Here is a 26,974-nt window from a genome sequence, read left to right as displayed (position 1 = left end):
TGTGTTCCGTGTCAGTGCACTATTTTACCACACTCTCTTGGCCAGTCTGGACATAGCAGTGGAAGCCTTTCCCATGCGCTTGTTGATTTTTGCATCGAGTGACAGGTTACTGGTGATAGTTGAGCCTAGGTAGGTGAACTCTTGAACCACTTCCAGAGCGTGGTCGCCGATATTGATGGATGGAGCATTTCTGACCTGTCCCATGATGTTCGTTTTCTTGAGGCTGATGGTTAGGCCAAATTCGTTGCAGGCAGCCGCAATTCTGTCGATGAGTCTCTGCAGACACTCTTCAGTGTGAGATGTTAATGCAGCATCGTCAGCAAAGAGGAGTTCCCTGATGAGGACTTTCCGTACTTTGGTCTTCACTCTTAGACGGGCAAAGTTGAACAACCTGCCACCTGATCTTGTGTGGAGGAAAATTCTTTCTTCTGAAGACTTGAACGCATGTGAGAGCAGCAGGGAGAAGAAGATCCCAAACAGTGTAGGTGCGAGAACACAGCCCTGTTTCACGCCACTCAGGATAGGAAAGGGGTCTGATAAGGCACTGCTATGCTGAATTGTGCCTTTCATGTTGTCATGGAATGAGGTGATGATACTTCGTAGCTTTGATCTTTTCTAGTAGTCTGAAGAGACCACGTCTGCTAACGAGGTCAAAGGCTCTGGTGAGATCAATGAAAGCAACGTAGAGGGGCATCTGTTGTTCGCAGCATTTCTCCTGTATCTGACGAAGGGAGAACAGCATGTCAATGGTGGATCTCTCTGCTCGAAAGCCACACTGTACCTCAGGGTAGACATGCTCAGCCAGCTTCTGGAGCCTGTTTAAAGCGACTCGAGCGAAGACTTTCCCCACTATGCTGAGCAGGGAGATTCCACAGTAGTTGTTGCAGTCACCCTTGTTCTCATAGAGAGTGATGATATTGGCATCGCGCATGTCCTGTGGTACTGTTCCCTCGTCCCAGCACAGGCAAAGCAGTTCGTAGAGTGCTGAAAGTATAGCAGGCTTGACACTTTTGATTATTTCAGCCGTCCTTCCCAGGGGCTTTTCCGCTGGCTAGAGAATCAATGGCATCACTGAGTTCTGATTTTGTTGGCTGTACGTCCAGCTCATCCATGACTGGCAGAGACTGGGCTGCATTGAGGGCAGTCTCAGTGACAACATTCTCCCTGGAGTACAGTTCTAGGTAGTGGTCCACCCAGCGGTCCATTTGCTTACGTTGGTCAGTGATCGTTTCCCCTGATTTAGATTTGAGGGGGGCGACCTTCTTGATGGTTGGCCCAAAAGCTCTCTTAATGCCATCATACATTCCTCTGATGTTTCCGGTGTCGGAGGCCAGCTGAATATGACTGCATAGGTGTTGCCGGTAGTCATTTGCGCAGTGCCTGGCTGTTCTTTGGGCAGCGCTTCTGGCTGCTTTAAGTGCTACGGATGTTAACTTGCTGGGGGCTTTCTTGTTGTTCAGCAGTGCAATGCGGTTAGCGGCTATGACAGGTTCCAGCTCAGTGATGCTCAGTTTGGGTTCCGCCAGGGCCACTCAGCTCCTGACCGCATTACAGCCTTGGTTCAAACATGGACAAAAGAGGTGAACTCAAGAGGTGAGGTGAGATTGACTGCCCTTGACATCAAGGCAGCATTTGACCGAGTATGGCATCAAGGACCCCTGGCAAAACTGAAGTCAATGGGAATCAGGGGGAAAACCCTCCGCTGGCTAAGTCATACCTAGCGCAAAGGAAGATGGTTGTGGTTGTTGGAGATCAATCATCTGAGCTCCAGGGCATCACTGCAGGAGTTCCTCAGGGTAGTGTCCGAGGCCCAACCATCTTCAGCTACTTCATCAATGATCTTCCTTCAATCATAAGGTCAGAAGTGGGAATGTTCGCTGATGATTGCACAATGTTCAGCACCATTTGTGACTCCTCAGATACTGAAGCAGTCCGTGTAGAAATGCAGCAAGACCTGGACAATGTCCAGGCTTGGGCTGATAAGTGGCAAGTAACATTCACGCCACACAAGTGCCAGGCAATGACCATCTCCAACAAGAGAGAATCTAACTATCTCCCCTTGACATTCAATGGCATGACCATCGCTGAATCCCCCACTATCAACATCCTAGGGGCTACCATTGACCAGAAACTGAACTGGAGTAGTCATATAAATACCATGGCCACAAGAGCAGGTCAGAGGCTAGGAATCCTGAGGCGAGTAACTCACCTCCTGACTCCCGAAAGCCTGTCCACCATCTACAAGGCACAAGTCAGGAGTGTGATGGAATACTCTCCACTTGCCTGGATGGGTGCAGCTCCAACAACACTCAAGAAGCTCGACACCATCCAGGACAAAGCAGCCCGCTTGATTGGCACCCCATCTACAAACATTCACTCCCTCCACCACCGACGCACAGTGGCATCAGTGTGTATCATCTACAAGATGCATTGCAGCAATGCACCAAGGCTCCTTAGACAGCACCTTCCAAACCCGCGACATCTACCAACTTGAAGGACAAGGGCAGCAAATGCATGGGAACACCACCACCTGCAAGTTCCCCTCCAAGTCACACACCATCCTGACTTGGAATTATATCGTCGTTCTTTCACTGTCGCTGGCTCAAAATCCTGGAACTCCCTAACAGCACTGTGGGTCTACCTACCCCAAATGGACTGCAGCGGTTCAAGAAGGCAGCTCACCACCACCTTCTCAAGGGCAATTAGGGATGGGCAATAAATGCTGGCCTGGCCAGTGATGTCTACATCCCATGAATGAATTTTAAAAAAGTGAGATTGAAACCAGTCTGCTTTCCGCTTCCCACGTTTGCCATAGGTGATCATTGCTGAGTCATAGATGGAGTCTCTGATGTGGGCCCACTTGGTCTCTGCATCCCCTGTACGAGTGTTTTGAAGGGCTTTTTCAAGTGAATTTAGAAACTTATGTAACAGCTGTGGATAAGAAATTCTGCTAGTGTTGATGCGCGGGCAGCCCTTCTGCTTGGAGTGATGCAGCTTCTTTGGTTTGAGGCTAACCTTGCTGCACACCAGGGAGTGGTCGGTGTCGCAGTCCGCACTGTGGAAGCTGCGTGTGATTTGAACACTGTTTAAATTGCCTTGTGACGATGAGGTCCAGCTGGTGCCAACGACGTGATCTTGGGTGCCTCCAAGAAACCTGGTGACAGGGTTTAGTGTGAAAGAACGAGTTGGTGATGCTCCCCACCTGAAGCTAAAGACCAGTTCTACGAGGAACTCCATAATATCATTAGTAGCATCCCCAATACCGAACATCTGTTCCTGCTGTGGGACTTTAATGCCAGGGTTGGGGCCGACCATGACTCATGGCCCTCCTGCCTTGGGCGCTATGGCATTGGAAGGATGAATGAGAATGGACAGAGACTGCTTGAGTTGTGTACCTATCATAACCTGTGCATCACCAACTCGTTCTTTCATACTAAACCCTGTCACCAGGTTTCTTGGAGGTCATTAATATATAGCAGGAAAAGCAAACGTCCCAACACGATCCCTGGGGAACTCCACAATGAACTTTCCTCCAGCCCGAGAAACATCCATTAACTGCTACTCTTTGCTTCCTGTCACTCAGCCAATTTCATATCCATGTTGCAACTGTCCCTTTTATTCCATGAGCTGTAAGTTTGCTCACAAGTCTGTTGTGTGTCACTGTATCAAATGCCTTTTGAAAGTCCATGTACACCACACCAACAGCATTGCCCTCATCAACCCTCTGTTCCCTCCTCAAAAAACTCCAGCAAGTTAGTTAAACATGATTTTCCCTTAAGAAATCCATGCTGGCTTTCCTTAATTAACTTATTTCTCCACGTGACTGTTGATTTTGTCCCTAATTATTTTTTCTAGATGATTTGCCACTGCTGAAGTTAAACTGACTGGTCTGTAGTTATTGGGCTGATCTTTACACCATTTTTTGAACAAGGGTGTAACGTTTGCAATTCCCCAGACCTCTGGTACCACTTCCAAGTCTAAGGAAGACTGAAAATTTATGGCCAGTGCTTCTAGATTCCACCCTCACTTCCCTCAGTATCCTTGGATGCATCTCATCTGACCCTGGTACTTTATTCACTTTAAGTACAGACAGACTATGTAATACGTCCTCTTTATCAATTTTAAACCCTTCTGATGTCTGAATTACCTCCTCTTTCACCATTGCCTGGGTTGCATCGTCTTCCTTGGTAAAGACAGATGCAAAGTATTCATTTAATACCTCAGCTATGCCCTCTGCTTCATGTGTAAATCCCCTTTCTGGTCCCTAATCGACCCCACTCTCCTTTTACCATCTTTTTACTATTTATATGCCTATAGAAAACTTTGGGATTTCCTTTAATGTTAGCAGCCAGTTTCTTTTCATGCTCTCTCTTGGATTCTCTTATTTGCTTTTTCACTTCCCCTCCGGACCTTCTATATTCAACCTGATTCTCAATAGTATTTTCTACCTGGCATCTGTCATAAACACACTTTTTCTTCTTTATCTTAATCTCTATATCTCTTTTGTCATCCAGGGAGCTCTGGATTTGTTTACCCGACCTTTCCCCTTCGAGGGAACATACCTTGACTGTCCCCGAACTATCTCTTCATTGAAGGTAGCCCATTGTTCAGCTATTGTTTTTCCTGTCCGCTTTTGACTTCACTTTATTCACCCCAGCTCCATTCTTAGCCCATTGAAGTTGGCCTTCCCTCAGTTAATTATTCTTACTCTGGATTGTTCTTTGTCCTTTTCCATAGTCAGCCTAAACTTTATGATATAATGATCACTATCCCCTAAATGCTCTCCTACTGATACCTGATCCACTAGGCCCACCTCATTCCCAAAAACCAGGTCCAGCAGTGCCTCCTTTCTCGTTGGAATAGAAACATACTGGAACATCCTTTTTCTCCAGCACTGCAATGCACTCCTTAACCAATACCGCCACCCCTCCCCCCTTTTTTCCCTTTCCTATCTTTCCTGAACACCGTGTATCCAGGAATACTTAACACCCAGTCTGCCCTTCTTTGAGCCAGGTCTCTGTTATAGCCACAATGTATTTCCACATGGCAATCTGCACAATGCTTCTCCGTGCATTCACATACATGCACATTAACCCTGATTCAGACTTTTATTACTTTCTCCCTTACTCTGCTCCACCTAATAACGTCCTATTCCCTACTCTTGTGCTATCTAGCTCCCCCAGTATTCTGTGCATCTTGGTATTTCTCTCTGATACTTGCTCCTGGTTTCCACACCACTGACAAGTTACCAGTTTTGCTTCCCTCCAATCTGAGCCCCCTCTCAGGTTCTCATCCCCCTGACAATTTAGTTTAAACCCTCCCCAACAGCACTAGCATATCTCCCAGCGAGAATATTCATCCCAGTCCTGCTAAGATGCAACCCGTCCATCTTTTACAGGTCCCACCTGCCCCAGAACCAGTTCCAATGTCTGAGAAATCTGATGCGCTCTCTCCTACACCAGTTCTCCAGCCACGTGTTCAATCGCTCAGTTCTCCTATTCCTGTGCTCACTTGCATGTGGGACTGGGAGTAATCCTGAGATTACTGCTTTTGAGGTCCTGCTTTTTAATCTCCTTCCTAGCTCCCTAAAATCTGCTTTCAGGACCTCATCCCCCTTTTTACCTATGTCATTGGTACTAATGTGGACCACAACCTCTGGCTGTTCACCTTCCCCCAGATGAATGTCCTGCAACCGCTCCGTGACATCCTTGACCCTGGCACCAGGGAGGCAACACACCATCCTGGAGTCACGTTTACTGCCACAGAAACACCTGTCTGTTCCCCTAACTAATGAATCCCCTATCAGTCCTGCTCTTCCACTCTTCTTCCTCCCCTCCTGTGCAGCTGAGCCAACTGTGGTGCCACAAACTTGCCTCTGACTGCACTCCTCTGAGGAACTATCACCCTCATCAGTATCCAAAATGGAAAACTGATTAGCGAGTGAGATCATTCAGGGGACTCCTGCACTACCTGCCTGGTTCTCATAGACTGCCTGGTGGTCACCCATTCCCTATCGTCCTGCATACTTTTAACCTGCGTGTGACCGCCTCCCTAAACATGCTATCCACGTAGTCCTCCACCTCACGAATGCACAACAGTGACTCCAGCCACGGATCGAGTTCCAAAACCCAGAGCTCAAGCTTCTGAAGCTGGTGGCACTTCCTGCAGATGTTCATCTCGGAAACATGGTGCATCCATCACTTCCCACATACTGCAGGATGTACATTCCATTTGGCAGAGCTGCCCTGCCATACTTTAAGTTTACAGACTATTTATTATAATTAGAATAGCTGACCAGTTACTCACCAAACAGCTCCTTCCACTGCACTGAAGTAAGACCCAAATACGGGAAGGTTAAAAAGTTATGAAAAGGTAGAACAATGGAGCACCACCTCCCTCTAACTCGCCACTCACCAAACTCGAATCTCTATATTCAGCTTGCAATCTGCACTCTGTTTGCAGGCTGCACCCAGACCTCTGTCTTTACACCTTTTGAAGCTGAAACTGTAGCAACCAGATTTGACTGGTCAGCTACTTAACTAATCAGCTATTGTGCTGTAAAGCCTGTTAATCCCTGTCTAACACTGTAAGAAACTTGCTTTACTTTCTACCCCTACTTTACATTCTTAAACCTACTTTATCTTGAGAGTATCTCCCAGTTAAATGCTGACTGCAGACTAGACTTTTATAAAGATAACAACACTTAAAATCCCCACTCACCAAACTCAAATCTCCACACTCAGCTTGCAATCTGCATTCTGTTTGCAGGCTTCACCCAGACCTCTGTACCTATACCTTTGAAGCTGAAATTGCCGGTTAATAAACCTCTTTGAGATCTTGAATCTCAATGCATCTCATTTACGTTGCGTCAGACAACATTAAAAGCTTCTCTTTAAACAACCCTCCACACACAGAAATATCCCCTCACACAGAAACCCCCCTCACAGACATAAACACCCACTCACACAGAAACACCACCTCAGACAGAAACACCATCTTTGCACAGAAACACCCTCTTCACACAGAAACAGCGCCTCATAACCCAGTGAAGCTATAACACAGGACTACTTGCATGCCAAACGGCATAAGCAGCATGCGATAAACAGAGCTAAGCAATTCCACAACCAACGGTAATGGCTCTGCAGTCCTGCCACATCCAGTCGTGAATGGTGGTGGACAATTAAAGAACAAACTGGAGGAGGTGGCTCCACAAATATCCCCATCCTCAATGATGGGGGAGCCCAGCACATCAGTGCAAAAGATAAGGCTGAAGCGTTTGCATCCATCTACAGCCAGAAGTGCCGAGTTGATGATTCATCTCGGCCCCCTCCTGACATCATAGATGCCAGACTTCAGCCAATTCGATTCACTCCACATGATATCAAGAAACGACTGAAGGCACTGGATACTGCAAAGGCTATGGGCCCTGACAACATTCCGGCAACAGTACTGAAGACCTGTGCTTCAGAACTTGCCGCACCCCGAGCCAAGCTGTTCCAGTACAGCTACAACACTGGCATCTACCCAGTAATGTGGAAAATTGCCCAGGTATGTCCTGTACACAAAAAGCAGGACAAGTCCAACCCGGCCAATTACCGCCCCTTCAGTCTACTCTCGATCATCAGTAAAGTGATGGAAGGTGTCATCGACAGTGCTATTAAGCGGCACTTGCTTAGCAATAACCTGCTCAGTGACGCTCAGTTTGGGTTCCGACAGGGCCACTCAGCTTCCGACCTCATTACAGCCTTGGGTCAAACATGGACAAAAGAGGTGAACTCAAGAGGTGAGGTGAGAGTGACTGCCCTTGACATCAAGGCAGCATTTGACCGAGTATGGCATCAAGGAGCCCTAGCAAAACTGGAGTCAATGGGAATCAGGGGGAAAACTCTCTGCTGGTTGGAGTCATACCTAGCGCAAAGGAAGATGGCTGTGGTTGTTGGAGGTCAATCATCTCAGCTCCAGAACTTCACAGCAGGAGTACCTCAGGGTAATGTCCTAGGCCCAAACATCTTCAACAGCTTTATCAATGACCTTCCTTCAATCATAAGGTCAGAAGTGGGGATGTTTGCTGATGATTGCACAATGTTCAGCAACATTCGCGAATCCTCAGATACTGAAGCAGTCCGTGTAGAAATGCAGCAAGACTTGGACAATATCCAGGCTTGGGCTGATAAGTGGTAAGTAACATTTGCGCTACACAAGTGCCAGGCAATGTCTATTTCACACAAGAGAGAATCTAACCATCTTACCTTGACATCAACAGCATTACCATCACTGAATCCCCCACTATCAACATCCTGGGGGTTACCATTGACCAGAAATTGAACTGGACCAGCCACATAAATACCGTGGCTACAAGAGCAGGTCAAAGGCCACGAATCCTGCGGTGAGTAACTCACCTCCTGACTCCCCAAAGCCTGTCCACCATCTACAAGGCACAAGTCAGGAGTGTGATGGAATACTCTCCACTTGCCTGGATGGGTGCAGCTCCAACAACACTCAAGAAGCTCGACACCATCCAGGACAAAGCAGCCCGCTTGATTGGCACCCCATCTACAAACATTCACTCCCTCCACTACCGACGCACAGTGGCAGCAGTGTGTACCATCTACAAGATGCACTGCAGCAATGCACAAAGGCTCCTTAGACAGCACCTTCCAAACCTGTGGCCTCTACCACCCAGAAGGACAAGGGCAGCAGATGCATGGGAACACCACAACCTGCAAGTTCCCCTCCAAGCTACACACCATCCTGACGTGGAACTATATCACCGTTCCTTCACTGTCACTGGATCAAAATCCTGGAACGCCCTTTCTAACAGTGGGTGTACCTACCCCATATAGACTGCAGTGGTTCAAGAAGGTGCCTCACCACCACATTCTCATGGGCAATTAGGGATGGGCAATAAATGCTGCCCTAGGCAGTGATGCCCACATCCCATGAATGAATATAAAAGACACAGTAACACCGCCTCACACAAGCACCGCCTCACACAAACACACTCTCGCACAAACACACTCTCGCACAGCAACACACACCCCATCACACAGAAATGCCCTCTCATACAGAAACACACCCTCACACAGTAAAACTCCTCACCCCTCACACAGAAACACCCACCCCCTCACACGTAGAATGTCATGAACTTTTGCTATGCCGGATGATGATTTTATTTTAATCCATTGGTTGGAAACATGAATTAAACTTTAAAAGGGAGGCAGGAGACAAAAACTGGTAAAAGGATCCCTGCTATCAGCTAAAATGGGCACTGCAATTTGCATCAAAATGCTTCGCATTCCAAGGTATCGAAGTTGAGACGAATGTTTGGTTAACTAGCTACCTGCTCACCTCCCTTAAAAATGACATTCAAAGCCATCTTGGAACATTAACATTGGTGGAGACAAACCTCAAAGGGTAAACACTGAAACAACAGGACCGGAGAGATTGGAATTCTTATGACTTGAGCTAATTGAGATGCAAAAGAAAGAATACACTGATCCATCATGTGACAGACTCTCCATCTGTGTGAAACCTTGTAGTTTCTTCTCTCTACAGCAGACAAGCACCAGAGTTTGATTAGTGCAGGACTCAAATGAGGTCTTTCTCTCTGTCTCTCTCTCTCGCCAGGCAATCTCCAAGTTCGAACCCTGCTTGCTGGCTGCAAAACATTGAAGTCTATCATTGCTGCAGACAGAGACCCCAGGGAAAAAAAACCATCTACATCACTGTCTCCAAGAAAACCATGAACCAGATGGCACCTCTACCAGTCAGAAACTTCAGCACCACGAGTGCAGTGGAAGACAACTGAATTACCAGACTCTACAGACTGTATATTCTTTTATTTGTTCTGGACCCTAATCTAACCAATGTATTCTTCTTCACACTGTAACCTACCTGTGTATGTGTGAATCTCGTGCGTGTGTGTGTGTGTTGCGTGTGCGGTTGAAAGTTCGAGTGTAGTTTATTATTTTACTGAGATCAGGTTTTGGTTTTAAGTACAAGAACGTCTTTCTTGTTTAAACTCAAGAAAACCTGCCCGATTCTTTCTTTTATGATCATAGCACATAAGAGGGTAAAACATCCACTGAGTTGGTAAGCATATCCACAATTTAAAAGAAATAAATCCCTGTTGCAGTCAAAAAAGAAGGAACAAGAATGTAGCCTTTCAACCCCTCCTCACCTGATTGTAGCAAGAGAAATACACACACACCCTCAAACAAAAACACACACACACACCCTCATACAAAACATGCACACAGAAACACACACACATCCCTCACGCAGAAACACACACGCATCCCTCACACAGAAAAACACACACATCCCTCACGCAGAAACACACACGCATCCGTCACACAGAAGCACACACGGATACCTCACACAGAAAAACACACACATCCCTCACACAGAAACACACACGCATCCCTCACACAGAAACACACACTCACCCCTCACACAGAAACACACACGCTTCCCTCACACTGAAACACACACGCATCCCTCACACAGAAACACACACACATCACTCACACAGAAACACACATACATCCCTCACACTGAAACACACACACAGATCCCTCAAACAAAAACACACACACATCCCTCAAACAGAAACACACACACATACCTCATACAAAACATGCACACTGAAACACACACACATCCCTCACACAGAAACACACACACATCCCTCACACTGAAACACACACACATCACTCACACAGAAAGACACACACATCCCTCATACAAAACATGCACACAGAAACACACACACAACTCTCACACAGAAACACACACACATCCCTCACACTGAAACACACACACATCACTCACACAGAAAGACACACACATCCCTCATACAAAACATGCACACAGAAACACACACACAGATCCCTCAAACAAAAACACACACACATCCCTCAAACAGAAACACACACACATACCTCATACAAAACATGCACACTGAAACACACACACATCCCTCACACAGAAACACACACACATCCCTCACACTGAAACACACACACATCACTCACACAGAAAGACACACACATCCCTCATACAAAACATGCACACTGAAACACACACACATGCCTCACACAGAAACACACACACATCACTCACACAGAAAGACACACACATCCCTCATACAAAACATGCACACGGAAACACACACACATCCCTCACACAGAAAGACATACACATCCCTCATACAAAACATGCACACGGAAACACACACACATCCCTCACACAGAAACACACACACATCCCTCACACTGAAACACACACACATCACTCACACAGAAAGACACACACATCCCTCATACAAAACATGCATACAGAAACACACACACAACTCTCACACAGAAACACACACACATCCCTCACACTGAAACACACACACATCACTCACACAGAAAGACACACACATCACTCACACAGAAAGACACACACATCCCTCATACAAAACATGCACACGGAAACACGCACACATCACTCACACAGAAAGACATACACATCCCTCATACAAAACATGCCCACGGAAACACACACACATCTCTCACACAGAAACACACACACATCCCTCACACTGAAACACACACACATCACTCACACAGAAAGACACACACATCCCTCATACAAAACATGCACACGGAAACACACACACATCACTCACACAGAAAGACACACACATCCCTCATACAAAACATGCACACGGAAACACACACACATCTCTCACACAGAAACACACACACATCCCTCACACTGAAACACACACACATCACTCACACAGAAAGACACACACATCCCTCATACAAAACATGCACACGGAAACACACACACATCACTCACACAGAAAGACACACACATCCCTCATACAAAACATGCACACGGAAACACACACACATCCCTCACACTGAAACACACACACATCACTCACAGAGAAAGACACACACATCCCTCATACAAAACATGCACACGGAAACACACACACATCACTCACACAGAAAGACACACACATCCCTCATACAAAACATGCACACGGAAACACACACACATCTCTCACACAGAAACACACACACATCCCTCACACTGAAACACACACACATCCCTCATACAAAACATGCACACGGAAACACACACACATCACTCACACAGAAAGACACACACATCCCTCATACAAAACATGCACACGGAAACACACACACATCCCTCACACTGAAACACACACACATCACTCACAGAGAAAGACACACACATCCCTCATACAAAACATGCACACTGAAACACACACACATGCCTCACACAGAAACACACACACATCACTCACACAGAAATACACACGCATCCCTCACACAGAAACACACACGCATCCCTCACACAGAAACACACACACATCCCTCACACAGAAACACACACACATCACTCACACAGAAAGACACACACATCACTCACACAGAAAGACATACACATCCCTCATACAAAACATGCACACAGAAACACACACGCTTCCCTCACACTGAAACACACACGCATCCCTCACACAGAAACACACACACATCACTCACACAGAAACACACATACATCCCTCACACTGAAACACACACACAGATCCCTCAAACAAAAACACACACACATCCCTCAAACAGAAACACACACACATACCTCATACAAAACATGCACACTGAAACACACACACATCCCTCACACAGAAACACACACACATCCCTCACACTGAAACACACACACATCACTCACACAGAAAGACACACACATCCCTCATACAAAACATGCACACAGAAACACACACACAACTCTCACACAGAAACACACACACATCCCTCACACTGAAACACACACACATCACTCACACAGAAAGACACACACATCCCTCATACAAAACATGCACACAGAAACACACACACAGATCCCTCAAACAAAAACACACACACATCCCTCAAACAGAAACACACACACATACCTCATACAAAACATGCACACTGAAACACACACACATCCCTCACACAGAAACACACACACATCCCTCACACTGAAACACACACACATCACTCACACAGAAAGACACACACATCCCTCATACAAAACATGCACACTGAAACACACACACATGCCTCACACAGAAACACACACACATCACTCACACAGAAAGACACACACATCCCTCATACAAAACATGCACACGGAAACACACACACATCCCTCACACAGAAAGACATACACATCCCTCATACAAAACATGCACACGGAAACACACACACATCCCTCACACAGAAACACACACACATCCCTCACACTGAAACACACACACATCACTCACACAGAAAGACACACACATCCCTCATACAAAACATGCATACAGAAACACACACACAACTCTCACACAGAAACAAACACACATCCCTCACACTGAAACACACACACATCACTCACACAGAAAGACACACACATCACTCACACAGAAAGACACACACATCCCTCATACAAAACATGCACACGGAAACACGCACACATCACTCACACAGAAAGACATACACATCCCTCATACAAAACATGCCCACGGAAACACACACACATCTCTCACACAGAAACACACACACATCCCTCACACTGAAACACACACACATCACTCACACAGAAAGACATACACATCCCTCATACAAAACATGCACACAGAAACACACACACATGCCTCACACAGAAACACACACACATCACTCACACAGAAATACACACGCATCCCTCACACAGAAACACACACGCATCCCTCACACAGAAACACACACACATCACTCACACAGAAACACACACACATCACTCACACAGAAAGACACACACATCACTCACACAGAAAGACATACACATCCCTCATACAAAACATGCACACAGAAACACACACACATCTCTCACACAGAAACACACACACATCCCTCACACTGAAACACACACACATCACTCACACAGAAAGACACACACATCCCTCATACAAAACATGCACACTGAAACACACACACATGCCTCACACAGAAACACACACACATCACTCACACAGAAAGACACACACATCCCTCATACAAAACATGCACACGGAAACACACACACATCCCTCACACAGAAAGACATACACATCCCTCATACAAAACATGCACACGGAAACACACACACATCCCTCACACAGAAACACACACACATCCCTCACACTGAAACACACACACATCACTCACACAGAAAGACACACACATCACTCATACAAAACATGCATACAGAAACACACACACAACTCTCACACAGAAACAAACACACATCCCTCACACTGAAACACACACACATCACTCACACAGAAAGACACACACATCACTCACACAGAAAGACACACACATCCCTCATACAAAACATGCACACGGAAACACGCACACATCACTCACACAGAAAGACATACACATCCCTCATACAAAACATGCCCACGGAAACACACACACATCTCTCACACAGAAACACACACACATCCCTCACACTGAAACACACACACATCACTCACACAGAAAGACACACACATCCCTCATACAAAACATGCACACGGAAACACACACACATCACTCACACAGAAAGACACACACATCCCTCATACAAAACATGCACACGGAAACACACACACATCTCTCACACAGAAACACACACACATCCCTCACACTGAAACACACACACATCACTCACACAGAAAGACACACACATCCCTCATACAAAACATGCACACGGAAACACACACACATCACTCACACAGAAAGACACACACATCCCTCATACAAAACATGCACACGGAAACACACACACATCCCTCACACTGAAACACACACACATCACTCACAGAGAAAGACACACACATCCCTCATACAAAACATGCACACGGAAACACACACACATCACTCACACAGAAAGACACACACATCCCTCATACAAAACATGCACACGGAAACACACACACATCCCTCACACTGAAACACACACACATCACTCACACAGAAAGACACACACATCCCTCATACAAAACATGCACACGGAAACACACACACATCACTCACACAGAAAGACACACACATCCCTCATACAAAACATGCACACGGAAACACACACACATCCCTCACACTGAAACACACACACATCACTCACAGAGAAAGACACACACATCCCTCATACAAAACATGCACACTGAAACACACACACATGCCTCACACAGAAACACACACACATCACTCACACAGAAATACACACGCATCCCTCACACAGAAACACACACGCATCCCTCACACAGAAACACACACACATCCCTCACACAGAAACACACACACATCACTCACACAGAAAGACACACACATCACTCACACAGAAAGACATACACATCCCTCATACAAAACATGCACACAGAAACACACACACATGCCTCACACAGAAACACACACACATCCCTCACACAGAAACACACACACATCACTCACACAGAAAGACACACACATCACTCACACTGAAACACACACACATCCCTCACACAGAAACACACACACATCACTCACACAGAAAGACACACACATCACTCACACAGAAACACACACACATGCCTCACACAGAAACACACACACATCCCTCACACAGAAACACACACACATCCCTCACACAGAAACACACACACATCACTCACACAGAAAGACATACACATCCCTCATACAAAACATGCACACAGAAACACACACACATGCCTCACACAGGAACACACACACATCACTCACACAGAAATACACACGCATCCCTCACACAGAAACACACACGCATCCCTCACACAGAAACACACACACATCACTCACACAGAAACACACACACATCACTCACACAGAAAGACACACACATCACTCACACAGAAAGACATACACATCCCTCATACAAAACATGCACACAGAAACACACACACATCTCTCACACAGAAACACACACACATCCCTCACACTGAAACACACACACATCACTCACACAGAAAGACACACACATCCCTCATACAAAACATTGACACGGAAACACACACACATCACTCACACAGAAAGGCATACACATCCCTCATACAAAACATGCACACGGAAACACACACACATCTCTCACACAGAAACATACACACATCCCTCACACTGAAACACACACACATCACTCACACAGAAAGACACACACATCCCTCATACAAAACATGCACACTGAAACACACACACATGCCTCACACAGAAACACACACACATCACTCACACAGAAACACACACACATCCCTCATACAAAACATGCACATTGAAACACACACACATCGCACACACTGAAACACACACACATCCCTCATACAAAACATGTACACTGAAACACACACACATCCCTCACACAGAAACACACACACATCGCACACACTGAAGCACACACACATCCCTTATACAAAACATGCACACATCCCTCACACTGAAACACACACACATCCGTCATACAAAACATGCACACTGAAACACACACACATCCCTCAAACAGAAACACACACGCATCACTCACACAGAAACACACACACATCCCTCATACAGAAACACACACACACATCCCTCACGCAGATACACACACACATCCCTCAAACAGAAACACAAACGCATCACTCACACAGAAACACACACACATCCCTCATACAGAAACACACACAAATCCCTCATACAAAACATGCACACTGAAACACACAAACATCCCTCACACAGAAACACACACACATCCCTCACACTGAAACACACACACATCCCTCACACAGAAACTCACACACATCCCTCACACAGAAACACACACACATCCCTCACACAGAAACTCACACACATCCCTCACACAGAAACACACACACATCCCTCACACAGAAACACACACACATCCCTCACAGAAACACACACACATCCCTCACACTGAAACACACACACATCCCTCTCACAGAAACACACACACATCCCTCACACTGAAACACACACACATCCCTCTCACAGAAACACACACACATCCCTCACACTGAAACACACACACATCCCTCACACTGAAACACACACACACACATTCCTCATACAAAACATGCACACTGAAAGACACACACATCCCTCACCCTGAAACACACACACATCCCTCACACTGAAACACACACACATCCCTCTCACAGAAACACACACACATCCCTCACACTGAAACACACACACATCCCTCACACAGAAACACACACACATCCCTCATACAGAAACACACACACATCCCTCTGACTGAAACACACACACATCCCTCAGACAGAAACACACACACATCACTCACAGAAACACACACACATCCCTCACACAGAAACACACACACATCACTCACAGAAACACACACACATCCCTCACACAGAAACACACACACATCCCTCACACAGAAACACACACACATCCCTCACACTGAAAGACACACACATCCCTCACCCTGAAACACACACACATCCCTCACACTGAAACACACACACATCCCTCTCACAGAAACACACACACATCCCTCACACTGAAAGACACACACATCCCTCACACAGAAACGCACACACATCCCTCACACAGAAACACACACACATCCCTCAGACTGAAACACACACACATCCCTCACACGGAAACTCACACACATCCCTCACACTGAAACACACACACATCCCTCACACAGAAACACACACACATCCCTCACACAGAAACTCACACACATCCCTCACACAGAAACACACACACATCACTCACACAGAAAGACACACACATCCCTCATACAAAACATGCACACTGAAACACACACACATGCCTCACACAGAAACACACACACATCACTCACACAGAAACACACACACATCCCTCATACAAAACATGTACACTGAAACACACACACATCCCTCACACAGAAACACACACGCATCCCTCACACAGAAACACACACACATCGCACACACTGAAGCACACACACATCCCTCATACAAAACATGTACACTGAAACACACACACATCCCTCACACAGAAACACACACGCATCCCTCACACAGAAACACACACACATCGCACACACTGAAGCACACACACATCCCTCATAGAAAACATGCACACATCCCTCACACTGAAACACACACACATTCGTCATACAAAACATGCACACTGAAACACACACACATCCCTCAAACAGAAACACACACGCATCACTCACACAGAAACACACACACATCCCTCATACAGAAACACACACACACATCCCTCACGCAGATACACACACACATCCCTCAATCAGAAACACACACGCATCACTCATATAAAACATGCACACGGAAACACACACACATCTCTCACACAGAAACATACACACATCCCTCACACTGAAACACACACACATCACTCACACAGAAAGACACACACATCCCTCATACAAAACATGCACACTGAAACACACACACATGCCTCACACAGAAACACACACACATCACTCACACAGAAACACACACACATCCCTCATACAAAACATGCACATTGAAACACACACACATCGCACACACTGAAACACACACACATCCCTCATACAAAACATGTACACTGAAACACACACACATCCCTCACACAGAAACACACACACATCGCACACACTGAAGCACACACACATCCCTTATACAAAACATGCACACATCCCTCACACTGAAACACACACACATCCGTCATACAAAACATGCACACTGAAACACACACACATCCCTCAAACAGAAACACACACGCATCACTCACACAGAAACACACACACATCCCTCATACAGAAACACACACACACATCCCTCACGCAGATACACACACACATCCCTCAAACAGAAACACAAACGCATCACTCACACAGAAACACACACACATCCCTCATACAGAAACACACACAAATCCCTCATACAAAACATGCACACTGAAACACACAAACATCCCTCACACAGAAACACACACACATCCCTCACACTGAAACACACACACATCCCTCACACAGAAACTCACACACATCCCTCACACAGAAACACACACACATCCCTCACACAGAAACTCACACACATCCCTCACACAGAAACACACACACATCCCTCACACAGAAACACACACACATCCCTCACATAGAAACTCACACACATCCCTCATACAGAAACACACACACATCCCTCACACAGAAACTCACACACATCCCTCATACAGAAACACACACACATCTCTCACACAGAAACACACACACACATCCCTCACACTGAAAGACACACACATCCCTCACCCTGAAACACACACACATCCCTCACACAGAAACGCACACACACACATTCCTCAGACAAAACATGCACACTGAAAGACACACACATCCCTCACACAGAAACACACACACATCCCTCACACTGAAACACACACACATCCCTCTCACAGAAACACACACACATCCCTCACACTGAAACACACACACATCCCTCTCACAGAAACACACACACATCCCTCACACTGAAACACACACACATCCCTCACACTGAAACACACACACATCCCTCTCACAGAAACACACACACACACATTCCTCATACAAAACATGCACACTGAAAGACACACACATCCCTCACCCTGAAACACACACACATCCCTCACACTGAAACACACACACATCCCTCTCACAGAAACACACACACATCACTCACACTGAAACACACACACATCCCTCACACAGAAACACACACACATCCCTCATACAGAAACACACACACATCCCTCTGACTGAAACACACACACATCCCTCACACAGAAACACACACACATCACTCACAGAAACACACACACATCCCTCACACAGAAACACACACACATCACTCACAGAAACACACACACATCCCTCACACAGAAACACACACACATCCCTCACACAGAAACACACACACATCCCTCACACTGAAAGACACACACATCCCTCACCCTGAAACACACACACATCCCTCACACTGAAACACACACACATCCCTCTCACAGAAACACACACACATCCCTCACACTGAAAGACACACACATCCCTCACACAGAAACGCACACACATCCCTCACACAGAAACACACACACATCCCTCAGACTGAAACACACACACATCCCTCACACGGAAACTCACACACATTCCTCACACTGAAACACACACACATCCCTCACACAGAAACACACACACATCCCTCACACAGAAACTCACACACATCCCTCACACAGAAACACACACACATCACTCACACAGAAAGACACACACATCCCTCATACAAAACATGCACACTGAAACACACACACATGCCTCACACAGAAACACACACACATCACTCACACAGAAACACACACACATCCCTCATACAAAACATGTACACTGAAACACACACACATCCCTCACACAGAAACACACACGCATCCCTCACACAGAAACACACACACATCGCACACACTGAAGCACACACACATCCCTCATACAAAACATGTACACTGAAACACACACACATCCCTCACACAGAAACACACACGCATCCCTCACACAGAAACACACACACATCGCACACACTGAAGCACACACACAACCCTCATACAAAACATGCACACATCCCTCACACTGAAACACACACACATTCGTCATACAAAACATGCACACTGAAACACACACACATCCCTCAAACAGAAACACACACGCATCACTCACACAGAAACACACACACATCCCTCATACAGAAACACACACACACATCCCTCACGCAGATACACACACACATCCCTCAATCAGAAACACACACGCATCACTCACACAGAAACACACACAAATCCCTCATACAAAACATGCACACTGAAACACACAAACATCCCTCACACAGAAACACACACACATCCCTCACACTGAAACACACACACATCCCTCACACAGAAACACACACACATCCCTCACACAGAAACTCACACACATCCCTCACACTGAAACACACACACATCCCTCACACTGAAACACACACACATCCCTCACACAGAAACACACACACATCACTCACAGAAACACACACACATCCCTCACACTGAAACACACACACATCCCTCACACAGAAAGACACACACACACATAGCTCATACAAAACATGCACACTGAAAGACACACACATCCCTCACCCTGAAACACACACACATCCCTCACACTGAAACACACACACATCTCTCACACAGAAACACACACACATCCCTCATACAGAAACACACACACATCCCTCACACAGAAACTCACACACATCCCTCACACTGAAACACACACACATCCCTCACACAGAAACACACACACATCCCTCACACTGAAACACACACACATCACTCACAGAAACTCACACACATCCCTCACACTGAAACACACACACATCCCTCACACAGAAACACACACACATCCCTCACACTGAAACACACACACATCACTCACAGAAACACACACACATCCCTCACACTGAAACACACACACATCCATCACGCAGAAACACACACACATCCCTCACACTGAAACACACACACATCACTCACAGAAACACACACACATCCCTCACACTGAAACACACACACATCCCTCACACAGAAACTCACACACATCACTCACACAGAAGCTCACACACATCCCTCACACTGAAACACACACACATCCCTCACACAGAAACACACACACATCCCTCACACAGAAACTCACACACATCACTCACACAGAAACACACACACATCCCTCACACAGAAACACACACACATCCCTCACACTGAAACACACACACATCCCTCACACAGAAACACACACACATCCCTCACACTGAAACACACACACATCCCTCACACAGAAACACACACACATCACTCACACTGAAACACACACACATCTCTCACACAGAAACACACACACATCCCTCACACAGAAACTCACACACATCCCTCACACAGAAACACACACACATCCCTTACACTGAAACACACACACATCCCTCACACAGAAACTCACACACATCCCTCACACTGAAACACACACACATCCCTCATACAAAACATGCACACATCCCTCACACTGAAACACACACACATTCGTCATACAAAACATGCACACTGAAACACACACACATCCCTCAAACAGAAACACACATGCATCACTCACACAGAAACACACACACATCCCTCATACAGAAACACACACACACATCCCTCACGCAGATACACACACACATCCCTCAATCAGAAACACACACGCATCACTCACACAGAAACACACACAAATCCCTCATACAAAACATGCACACTGAAACACACAAACATCCCTCACACAGAAACACACACACATCCCTCACACTGAAACACACACACATCCCTCACACAGAAACACACACACATCCCTCACACAGAAACTCACACACATCCCTCACACTGAAACACACACACATCCCTCACACTGAAACACACACACATCCCTCACACAGAAACACACACACATCACTCACAGAAACACACACACATCCCTCACACTGAAACACACACACATCCCTCACACAGAAAGACACACACACACATAGCTCATACAAAACATGCACACTGAAAGACACACACATCCCTCACCCTGAAACACACACACATCCCTCACACTGAAACACACACACATCCCTCACCCTGAAACACACACACATCCCTCACACTGAAACACACACACATCTCTCACACAGAAACACACACACATCCCTCATACAGAAACACACACACATCCCTCACACAGAAACTCACACACATCCCTCACACTGAAACACACACACATCCCTCACACAGAAACACACACACATCCCTCACACTGAAACACACACACATCACTCACAGAAACTCACACACATCCCTCACACTGAAACACACACACATCCCTCACACAGAAACACACACACATCCCTCACACTGAAACACACACACATCACTCACAGAAACACACACACATCCCTCACACTGAAACACACACACATCCCTCACACAGAAACACACACACATCCCTCACACTGAAACACACACACATCACTCACAGAAACACACACACATCCCTCACACTGAAACACACACACATCCCTCACACAGAAACTCACACACATCACTCACACAGAAGCACACACACATCCCTCACACTGAAACACACACACATCCCTCACACAGAAACACACACACATCCCTCACACAGAAACTCACACACATCACTCACACAGAAACACACACACATCCCTCACACAGAAACACACACACATCCCTCACACTGAAACACACACACATCCCTCACACAGAAACACACACACATCCCTCACACTGAAACACACACACATCCCTCACACAGAAACACACACACATCCCTCACACTGAAACACACACACATCTCTCACACAGAAACACACACACATCCCTCACACAGAAACTCACACACATCCCTCACACAGAAACACACACACATCCCTTACACTGAAACACACACACATCCCTCACACAGAAACTCACACACATCCCTCACACTGAAACACACACACATCCCTCACACTGAAACACACACACATCTCTCACACAGAAACACACACACATCCCTCACACTGAAACACACACACATCCCTCACACTGAAACACACACACATCCCTCACACAGAAACACACACACATCACTCACACAGAAACACACACACATCCCTCACACAGAAACACACACACATCCCTCACACTGAAACACACACACATCCCTCACACTGAAACACACACACATCCCTCACACAGAAACACACACACATCCCTCACACTGAAACACACACACATCCCTCATACAGAAACACACACACATCCCTCACACTGAAACACACACACATCTCTCACACAGAAACACACACACATCCCTCACACAGAAACACACACACATCCCTCACACTGAAACACACACACATCTCTCACACAGAAACTCACACACATCCCTCACACAGAAACACACACACATCCCTTACACTGAAACACACACACATCCCTCACACAGAAACTCACACACATCCCTCACACTGAAACACACACACATCCCTCACACTGAAACACACACACATCCCTCACACAGAAACACATGCACCCTCTGCACTGAGAGCTGGTGAGTCTGGTAAGTGGGAGTTTTATGGGTAAATTTCTATCTAAAGTCTAGCTTTTTCTTGAATTTAACAATTAACTAAAAATTACTCCTTAAATTAAGATAGGTTAAGTTTTTATTCCAGCCTTAAAACAGGGGAATACAGCTAGTTACACAGCCCCCGAGTATATCTTGCTTGCTAATCAGTTTTCCATTTTGAATAGTGGCGCGAGTGATGGTTTCTCAGGGGAGTGTAGCCACAGCAAAGTCTGTGACATCATGGGTCGCTCAGCTGCACAGGAGGGGAGGAAGAAGAGTGGAACACAATAGTGATAGGGGATTCCAAAGTCGGGGATCAGATAGGCGTTTCTGTGGCAGTAAATGTGACTCCAGGATGGTGCGTTGCCCCCCTGGTGCCAGAGTCAAGGATGTCACTGAGCAGTTGCAGGACATCCTTCTGGCGGAGGTTGAACATTGGTCCACGTTGGTACCAATGACAAAGGTAGGAAGAGGGAAGAGGTCCTGAAAGTAGATTTTGGGGAGTTCGGAAGGAGATTAAAAAGCAGGACCTCAAGAGTTGTAATCTCAGGATTACTCCCAGTGCCACGTGCTGGAGACTTGGTGCAGGAGGGAGGGCATCAGATTTATGAGGGATTGGGACCAGTTCTGGGGCAAGTGGGACCTTTCCAAGATGGATGGGCTACACCTTAACAGGACTGGGACTAATATTCGCGCAGGGAGATTTGCTAGTGTGTCAGCAGGGTTTCAAATAGCTTGTCAGGGGGATGGGAACCTGAGGGGTAGCTCAAATCCAGAGCAGAAAGTCCCAGCATCAGCCCCTAATCTGTACTGGGCACATATTCACTTGCAGCATGGGATCCAGTGACATATTGATCCACTAGGGGATCTAATGATCTATTAACATAACTCCAGTGACCTCTTGACTCATGGCTTTGGACACATTGATCTATTAATACACTGTATTGAATGTAGTGATTCACATCACAGCTCCAGTGACCATTTAACTAAGCATGGGATCCAATGATCTTGTTTCCTACCCACCAGCCGGGCAGCAGAGAGCCCTAGCTGGGGACCCTTTGCGGAGGGTGGAGGGGAAAGAACACATTGGGGCTGGGGGAGGGGTCAAGAGCTCTTTGGAGCCGGGGTGATGATGACAGCCTATCAGAGCTGGTGGGGAGGAGGGAAGCCTATTGGAGTTGATGGGGAGGGGTGCAAGAGCCCATGGAAGCTTGGGGAGGCCAGAGCTCCACCCCCCACCATCGGAACTGAGGCCAGGGACTGGAGAGCTCAGCCGGTGGGAGACTGAAGAATTCCTTGGGATGTCAGGATGAGCGCTCCTGCTCCACCTGGCCCATAAGGATTTCTGGAAAAGACAGTTAGTGTGGAGCACAATTTAACTATAATTAAGTGCCTCCCCCTCCACAGTGGTAGATTCAGGTGCCCCAATGTCCCCTGCTGTAAAAAAGCCAGGGCATTTTCAAGGCATGTTGTACACCAAGTTCCCCGTATATCAGCCTTTAACCTGATACACTCGCACCATTGTGGAGACTTTAATAGAATGCCTTTATGGCCTCATAGAAACATAAAAAATAGGAGCAGGAGTAGGCCATTTGGCTCTTCAGGCCTGCTCTGTCATTCATTATGATCATGGCTGATCATCCAACTCAGTAACCTGTTCCCGCTTTCCCCCCATATCCTTTGATCCCTTTAGACCCAAGAGCTATATCTAACTCCTTTTTGAAAACATACAATGTTTTGGCCTCAACTTCTTTCTGTGGTAGCGAATTCCACAGGTTCACCATTCTCTGGGTGAAGAAATTTCTCCTCATCTCAGTCCTGAAAGGTTTACCCAGTATCCTTAGACTATGACCCCTGGTTCTGGACTCCCCACCATCGGTAACATCCTTCCTGCATCTACCCTGTCAAGTCCTGTTGGAATTTTATAGGTTTCTATGAGATCCCCCCTCACTCTTCTGAACTCCAGTGAATATAATTCCACTCGACTCAATCTCTCCTCATACGTCAGACCCGCCATCCCAGGAATCAGTCTGGTAAACCTTCGCTGCACTCCCTCTCTAGCAAGAACATCCTTCCTCAGATAAGGAGACCAAAATGGCACACAATATTCCAGGTGTGGCCTCACCAAGACCCTGTATAATTGCAGCAAGACATCCCTGCTCCTGTACTCAAATCCTCTTGCTATGAAGGCCAACATACCATTTGCCTTTTTTACCGCCTGTTGGACCTGCATGCATATCTTCAGCGACTGGTGTACGAGAACACCCAGGTCTTGCTGCATATTCCCTTCTCTCAGTTTATAGCCATTCAGATAACAATCTGCCTTCCTGTTTTTGCTACCAAAGTGGATAAACTCACACTTACCCACATTATATTGCATCTGCCATGCATTAGTCCACTCACTCAACTTGTCCAAATCACCCTGAAGCCTCTCTGCATCCTCCTCACAACTCATCCTCCCCCCAGTTTTGTGTCTTCTGCAAATGTGGAGATATTACATTTAGTTCCCTCATCTAAATCATTAATATATATTGTGAATAGCTGGGGTCCTAGCACCGATCCCTGCGGTACCCCACTAGTCACTGCCTGCCATTCGGAAAAAGACCCGTTTATTCCTACTCTTTGTTTCCTGTCCGCCAACCAATTTTCTATCCATCGCAATTCACTGCCCCCAATCCCATGCACTTTAATTTTATACGCTAATCTCTTATCTCGTTCCTCCCTATCTCTGTAA

General features: G+C 46.4%; 1 protein-coding gene across 6 annotated transcripts in view; it reads right to left on the bottom strand.

The window, feature by feature from the left end:
- The window catches only part of LOC137379759 (protein-methionine sulfoxide oxidase mical3a-like), a 1,360,716-nt gene that overhangs the window by 624,154 nt on the left and 709,588 nt on the right, over window positions 1-26,974 (bottom strand). The window lies entirely within an intron of this gene.

Source organism: Heterodontus francisci, chromosome 18 (assembly GCF_036365525.1).
Source record: "Heterodontus francisci isolate sHetFra1 chromosome 18, sHetFra1.hap1, whole genome shotgun sequence".
Taxonomy (NCBI): Eukaryota; Metazoa; Chordata; class Chondrichthyes; order Heterodontiformes; family Heterodontidae; genus Heterodontus; species Heterodontus francisci.
Note: the sequence above shows the minus strand (reverse complement) of the source record. Positions and strands in the feature narration are given on the sequence as shown.